The 7,369-nt window shown below is 40.5% G+C and overlaps 1 pseudogene; it reads left to right on the top strand.

Moving 5' to 3' along the window:
* The first annotated feature begins 438 nt into the window (after positions 1-438).
* On the top strand, positions 439-3,825 carry LOC119537287 (annotated as a pseudogene).
* The last annotated feature ends 3,544 nt before the right edge of the window (positions 3,826-7,369 follow it).

Raw genomic sequence — 7,369 nt, 5'->3', positions numbered from 1 at the left:
ACAAACATATTACGCCGTCTGAGGGTTTTTACTGTTCAAATCAGGATGGGAGTCTCCCTCCAAGTAAGAGGCACTTCCCTTATGCTTTACTGATACTCTCTGTTCCAGGAAAATGGAGGCTCAGCAGCACTTGTAGCTGCTAAACTCAGGCGCAAAGCAGGAAGCAAGATCAAGTCAGATGTATTTTCAGTCTCTCTTCTCTCCTTGAGTTTGAGAAACAATGCAGTTCATACAAATGCGCAGCGCAAAATCCGAGGCTTCAATGATATGCCATGAGGTTCAATAATATGCAAAATACTATGCTAACAACAGGACCTCCCACGATAGATAATTAAGACCTGGCTCCGTCCTCAAGGAGCGCGCAGTCTAGTCTGCATGCGAGACAGTTAAGACACAGTGCAGCACAGAAGAGGGCAGAGGTATGCACAGCGTGCACATATGCCGCTCAGAGAAAGGAGTAATGAAAGAGACCACGGAATACTTCATAGGCGAAGAGTGCACTATGGGAAACGCGAGGCCTACGTAGGATTCACCTGTGAGAGGGATGTAAGCAGGGAAAACAATCAAAACATTTAACAGCTGGTACAGCCCAGGCAGTTTCCAATTAGGACTTAACTCTGGGGAAGGGTCTTAGAGCCCTCATCCCCAGCCCCACCCTTGCTGTGCCAGGTGTTGGAGGTGGGGAGGAGACAGGGAGAGTCTCGGTCTTAAAATTCTTAATGCAATTGCATCCACAAAGACCTTATTTCCAAAGAAGTTGACATTTACAGATATTAGGCGTTACAAGTTGGACATAACTTTGCAGGGACACTGCTAAATCCACTAAGAAGTCCTGTAGGAGAAGATTAAAGTATTGATAAGTTATGTACTTGTTTGAGAGTATTTTGATATATTAAGGACCAGTATGGCCATGCTAGTTGATAGTCACTAAATATCTGTCCTGAGTCCAAGGAAAACCTCATAGGCAGAGAGAACATCTGCACAAAGACACACTGTGCTAAGGGACCATGGAGAGCCCCAAGCCATCCCCTGTTTAAAACTTGCAGTGCTGAGCCCCCAGGAGCTGGTGCTGGGAAGACAGGCAGAGGCCAGTTCCTGAAGAATGCTTTCCTCCATTCCAAGATGACTGAACTTTTTCAGTGTGATGGTGAAACACAGAAGGCTGTTCTACAAGGTATGATGGACGTGATTGGATTCCTATTTTTAGAAAGATCACTTTGGCCTTAGAATGAGGGTTAAATTAGAGAAGGGGTAAGTCTGAAAACAAAGAGACACAGCAATTATTGAAGACATCTGCTTCCAGCAGTATGGTAGACTAGATTCTCCTACTCCAATAAAATGAGAAACTGGATAAACTTTTAATATGTTACTGGGATCTCATGATAGAAAGGAAAATAGTGAAAAAATAAAAATAGAAGAAAACAGCAAAGTGAAAATGGAGTCGGGAGCAGGGAGCTCCCTGGGGACAAAGACTGATACCAGCTCTGGGATCTAGGGACTAAATCTGGGCCAGTCCCAGCTCACATTGACGATCCTGAGACCCGCATTATATGGGGAGAGAGGAGTTCTGTAATGTTTCACTAGGATTGTCAAGCCCAATTATTTTTCCCTTCAAGTCTAGTTGTCTGATAGTAATATATCATTCTTTTGGTAGTATTTGCTTGCCATAACTTTGTTTCTGGCTTTTGCTCTAAGCTTTTCTGAATCTTTATGTTTATGCATGTTTCTTAAATAGAGCGTAGCTATTTATTTTTCAGTCTGATCTGCAAATATCTCTATTTAAATTAGTGAGCTTAGTCTTTTTACATTTACCATAATGTGTGATGTATTTGGACATGCTTATCCTATTTTAGATTGTGCTTTATATTTTCCCAATTGTTTATGTTTCTCTTCCCTTTTTTCTTGCCTTTTTTCAGAGTAACTAAAACATGTCTTTTTTAAAGTTCATATTCCATTTTTTCTTTACTGATTTTCAGTCTATTTCTATTATTTTTGTGGTTACCCTTCAGATGTTGTCATGCATACTTAACCACGCCCGAAGTTAATTAATATTTTAACCTCCCAAATAGTACAATGACTTCAGAACATATAATTCCAATCACTGTCCTTTATGACCAGTGTGTCACTGTTGCCCAGTATTTTGTTATTTTTTTAATCCCACAAAGCATAATTATGATGATTATTTTTGTTATTGTTCTTATTAGTCACATATTGTTTGTTTGCATTTACCAAGATATTTATTATTATTGTCCACTATTCCCTTTTTGTATTTTAGGCCTTCTGAGATCATTTTCCTTATTCCTAAAATACACATTGTAAAAATTTTCTTAGTGAGGGTTTCTAGAAATAACAGCCCTCAGTTTTTATTTAATTATCTTATTTACTTGGGTTTGAAGGCAGGGACAATCCATTTATTGATGGAAACCATGAAGAAGCAAAACTGTTCCTTAAATTATGACCCATGGTTCTAACAATTAAATGTGTATTTTAAAGAAGCCGTTAGATAGACAATTATCATGTAGATGAGAAATATGTATCTGTGAGCTGCTACACACTGTGCTGAGAGCTAAGAAAATAGCAAATTTAAGGTTTTTAATTCTGAGTTAAAAAAAAGCCTCACTTCTTGTAGTAACAGAGCTGATGCAGTTCAAAAATTAGATGAAGAATTGGATCTGCAGTTGCTTACTTATAATGTAAGTTAGATTAATAGCCTTTCCAGGTCTCTTAAGTGAATATTAGGACATTAGTTGTGAGAGAGAGTGACTCTGTGATGCAGATAAATATGAAAACCCCAAACCCCACAAATCCAATGAAACCTCATTGTTAGTAAAAGTAGCCCCTCTCCCCTGTGTGAACAGGCTGGTCTTGTCTTGCTTGAAAACTGCATAATGACCTCACCTAAAATAATGAATCTTGCTGAGGTTGTCAATTTTCCTTATGCCTAAAAACTATCACCCTTTATTGTCTCCAGTCCCATATGGCCAGTCAGATCAAGGCACAACCCAGAGGAACAATTACAGAGACCCACCTACAAGGAGAAGACTTACTCAACAAAAAACTGCAAATTTTGCTAGTTATATCAGCAGAAATTTCAGAAATATGTGGGATGGATTCTAAGGATAATAGACAAAAGAACATAGTTTGACATTGGGCAGAGCTTATCAGGTTGGAGGCACAGAGCATTCCGGGTTCAATATGCTGACTCAAACTGCTGGGGATTTCCCTCAACAAGATAAAGGCCATATTCTGTTCGGGCACAAAGACTGTGACGGCCAATGGCAAAAAGCCAGATGAATTCGAGTCTGGCATTCCTCAGGCGCTTCTTGAGCTGGAGATGAACTCAGACCTAAAGGATCAGTTAAGGAAGCTGAATATAACAGCAGCCAAGGAAATTGAAGTTGGTGGTGGTTGGAAAGCTATTATAATCTTTGTTCCCATTCCTCAATGGAAGTCTTTCCAGAAAATCTGAGTCCGGCTAGTACATGAATTGGAGAAGAAGTTCAGGGGAAAGCATGTTGTCTTTATTGCTCAGAGGAGAATTCTGCCTAAGCCAACTTGAAAAGGCCATACAAAAAATTACAAAAGCATCCCAGGAGCTGTACTCTGACAGCTGTGCATGATGCAATCCTTGAAAACTTGGTATTCCCAAGTGAAATCGTGGGCAAGAGAATCTATGTAAAACTGGACGGCAGACGGCTTATAAGGGTTCATTTGGACAAAGCACAGCAGAGCAATGAGGAACACAAGGTTGAAACTTTTTCTGGTGTGTATAAGAAACTCACTGGCAAGGATGTTAATTTTGAGTTTCCAGAGTTTCAACTGTAAGCCAAAATGACTATATAAAGTATCATTCTCAAAACAAACAAACAAACAAAAACAACAGCTGGGGATGGTTTCATGATACTTGGTGGGCCTTTTAAAATTTTGAGGCAACTTATACGACTTCTGGTGATACTGCTTTGACTGATTTACCAAATCACCCAGGAGCTCTCCCTGAAGCCCAGAGGAGGTCCCCTCACCGGTTCAGGCTGCACATAAGAAACCTGGCCACTGGGGACTTAGGAGCCAGCTGACCTGATGGTGCTTGACATGTCTGGAGCAGACCTGAAGGCTATATAGGGAGCAAGCATCACTAGGAGAATCTCAGAATAGTTTTTATATGATTTGTAGCAAGACGATGCCTTAGTTGGCAAGTAACTCTTCTCCTTTTTAAAAGTAGCTCTTGACTTAGTATCAGGCTTTGGTGAAGTCATGTTGCCTAACCAATGGCTAAAAAGCGAATATGCATCCTAAGCTCTTCACCTTTAAATGTATTTCAACTGACCACGAAGCCACAAAATCAGGCTTGCACAGCAGCATTCGTCATCATGGGGACCAAGTTCAGATACAAGTGTTGTTTAATTAGAAGTTTCGGTAGTACTTAACTTTCTTGGCACATGATTTATTAGTGCTTCTCTGTAATGGAATTCTAAACCCAGTGAGTTATAATAAATTAAGTTATTATGATCAGTGAACTGTAAAGAACAAATTAATTATAATAAAGTACTTAAATATATTAGCAGAATTTTCAAAGCTTGACAAATTTAAAGAAAATAATATTTGAGACTCTGAGAATTTTTAAATCACTTTTCCTTCGTATTTGATATTCACAATTGCTACAAATCTATAAAACCTACTCAAGTTTCATGAATGGCATCTCTTCAAAGATTTTGCCCTTGTTGTATTCTCATTAGCAATAAGTTCCTGTGAGTTCGAGGAACCGTTCTTTATGACATTTGCATGCTTTCAGATGGTGATAACATTGTTCTTCATTCATTTGTTAATTCATGCTTGCCAGTAAATGGTTTTTAAATGTTTTTAATCTCCAGGTACTGTTTGTGTAGAGACCAACGAGGCATAGCCCTCGGCAATGGCGGCTGCCACACTATGAGCAAGACAGGTAGACAAACCAGTCCTCAGTTAGCTCTCAGGACTAAGGCTAAGAGGATCATGTGCACAGTGTGTAGGTTACATGAACAATACGTACACTGTGTAGTTGTAGCACCCACTTTGTTCCTATTTTTCATGCAAGATGTCAGAATAGTGACTCTCCAGCTAGCACTGATCAAACAAGAAAAATACCTATGAAACAGTGCCAAAGCTGTACATGACAACGTACCCACAGCTATACGAGTCACAATGTATCAACTTATTTTAGACACTTATTGTGCCTCTAACCCGTGCAATTTATAAAGAGAAAGAAACATGGCTCTGAATATTCAAGGAAGATTTTGGAAAGTTTCCCTCTCTTGATACCACATTCTAGTCCAACCATCATCCCATTTCTCTCCTCCCTTTTACAGCAAAATTCCTCAAAAGAAATGTTTATGCTTGCACACTCCCTTTATTCTCTAATTCCTTCTTGAACTCTCTCCAAAGAGGCTTTAGACACCCCTGTGCCAGTTTGAATGTATTATGTCGCCCAGAAAAAAGCAATATTCTTTGATGCAGTCTTGTGGGGCAGACATTTTAGTGCTGATTAGATTGGAATCCTTTGAGTGTTTCCATGGAGATGTGCCCCACCCAACTGTGGGTGTTGACTCTGATTGAATAATTTCCATGGAGGTGTGACCCCACCCATTCAGGGTGGGTCTGAATTAAATCACTGGAGCCATATAAATGAGCTGACAAACAGAAGGAACCCAGTGCAGCTGTGAGTGACATTTTGAAGTGCAGCTGAGAGTGACATTTTGAAGAGGAGCTGCAGCCTAGAGGGACACATTGAAGAAAGCACAGGAGCTGCAGATGAGAGATAGTTTGAAGACGGCCACTGAAAGCAGACTTTTGCCCTGGAGAAGCTGAGAGAGGCCAAATACCCCAAGAGGAACTGAGAGTGACATTTTGAAGAGGAGCTGCAGCCTAGAGAGGAACGTCCTGGGAGAAAGCCATTTTGAAACCAGAATTTGGAGCAGATGCCAGCCACGTGCCTTCCCAGCTAACAGAGGTTTTCTGGACACCATTAGGCATCCTCCAGTGAAGGTACCAGCTTGTTAATGTGTTACTTTGGACACTTTATGGCCTGAAGACTGTAACTGTGTAACCAAATAAACCCCCTTTATAAAAGCCAATCCATCTCTGGTGTTTTGCATTCCCGCAGCATTAGCAAACTAGAACACCCACCCTCCCCATTCTAACTAAAAACAGCTTCTGTCAAGGTTCCCAGGAACCTCTGTGATGCTAAATCCTGTGGGCAACTCATTTCCCTCATTTATATTCAAACTTTTATATTGTTCCCTCCTGCAAACACTTTTTCAGCTTGGTTTCTGGCCAAGTTCTGGCTGTTCCTTTTCAAACTCCTTTTCCTGCTTTCTTCTCATCTACTCTATCTTGGGCCTTCTCTGTATCTCTGCTTTATTACTCATACGGTCTTCTACAGTCACATGGCTATAAACACCACCTATAGGATTTCCAAATTTATATGCCCCTGAGCTGTCTACTCAGCATTTCCATTTGCATCCCTAACAGCTATGTCAAACTTAAAGGCTTCAGGATTGAATGTCTAAGCCCACACCCCCACTATAACTAGCTCCTTCTGCGATCTTCCCCATCTCAATTAATGAAAACTTTGTTCTTACATTAAATCAGTCAATAACCTTGTGCTTATTTCAGACACCTCTGTTTTCTCACATGGCACCTCTGATCCAACAGCAAACCCTGCTGGCTCTCTTCACAATATGCCAGAAACTTGCTTTTCTCAATACCTTTTCTTCTACCGTCCATCCACGCCTCTATCATCTTTCCCCTTAAATAAAAGCCCCTCTAACTTCTACCTTTACCCTCTACAGATTATTCTCAGAAATCAGCCTGATTCTATTAGAATGTGCTTTCCCCATGCTGCGTCACTGCTCAAAACCTCCCCATTTCACTCAATTCCTTAGAACAGGCTGCAAGGCCCCAACATCCCCCTAATGGCCCATACCCTTTCCTCTGACTTTATCTCCTGCGTCTCTGCTGTCACATGGGTTCAGTCACACTGGGCTCCTTGCTTCTCCTGGAACACTTCAGATCACTCCCACTTCAGGGCATTTGCATACGCTGGTTCCTTTGAATAGAAATCATTACAAGACAGGCTGCTTCGCCTATGAGCCAGGACTTCTCTTGCCACTCTATATTAACTAGCAATTTTTCTCTTTCACCCACACTCTCTATTCTCCCTACCCTGATTTACTTCTCTCTATTGTACTGATACACTATATAAATGTTTACATTTTAATTGTCTGACTCCCTCCTTAGACTGTTAGCTCCATATAGGAAGGCATATTTTCCTTTATCCTAAAACAATGCATGGTACATACTAGGTGCTCAATTAGAATTAATTGAATGAATGAAC

Source organism: Choloepus didactylus, chromosome 6, assembly GCF_015220235.1.
Source record: "Choloepus didactylus isolate mChoDid1 chromosome 6, mChoDid1.pri, whole genome shotgun sequence".
NCBI classification, from domain to species: Eukaryota; Metazoa; Chordata; class Mammalia; order Pilosa; family Megalonychidae; genus Choloepus; species Choloepus didactylus.
Note: the sequence above shows the minus strand (reverse complement) of the source record. Positions and strands in the feature narration are given on the sequence as shown.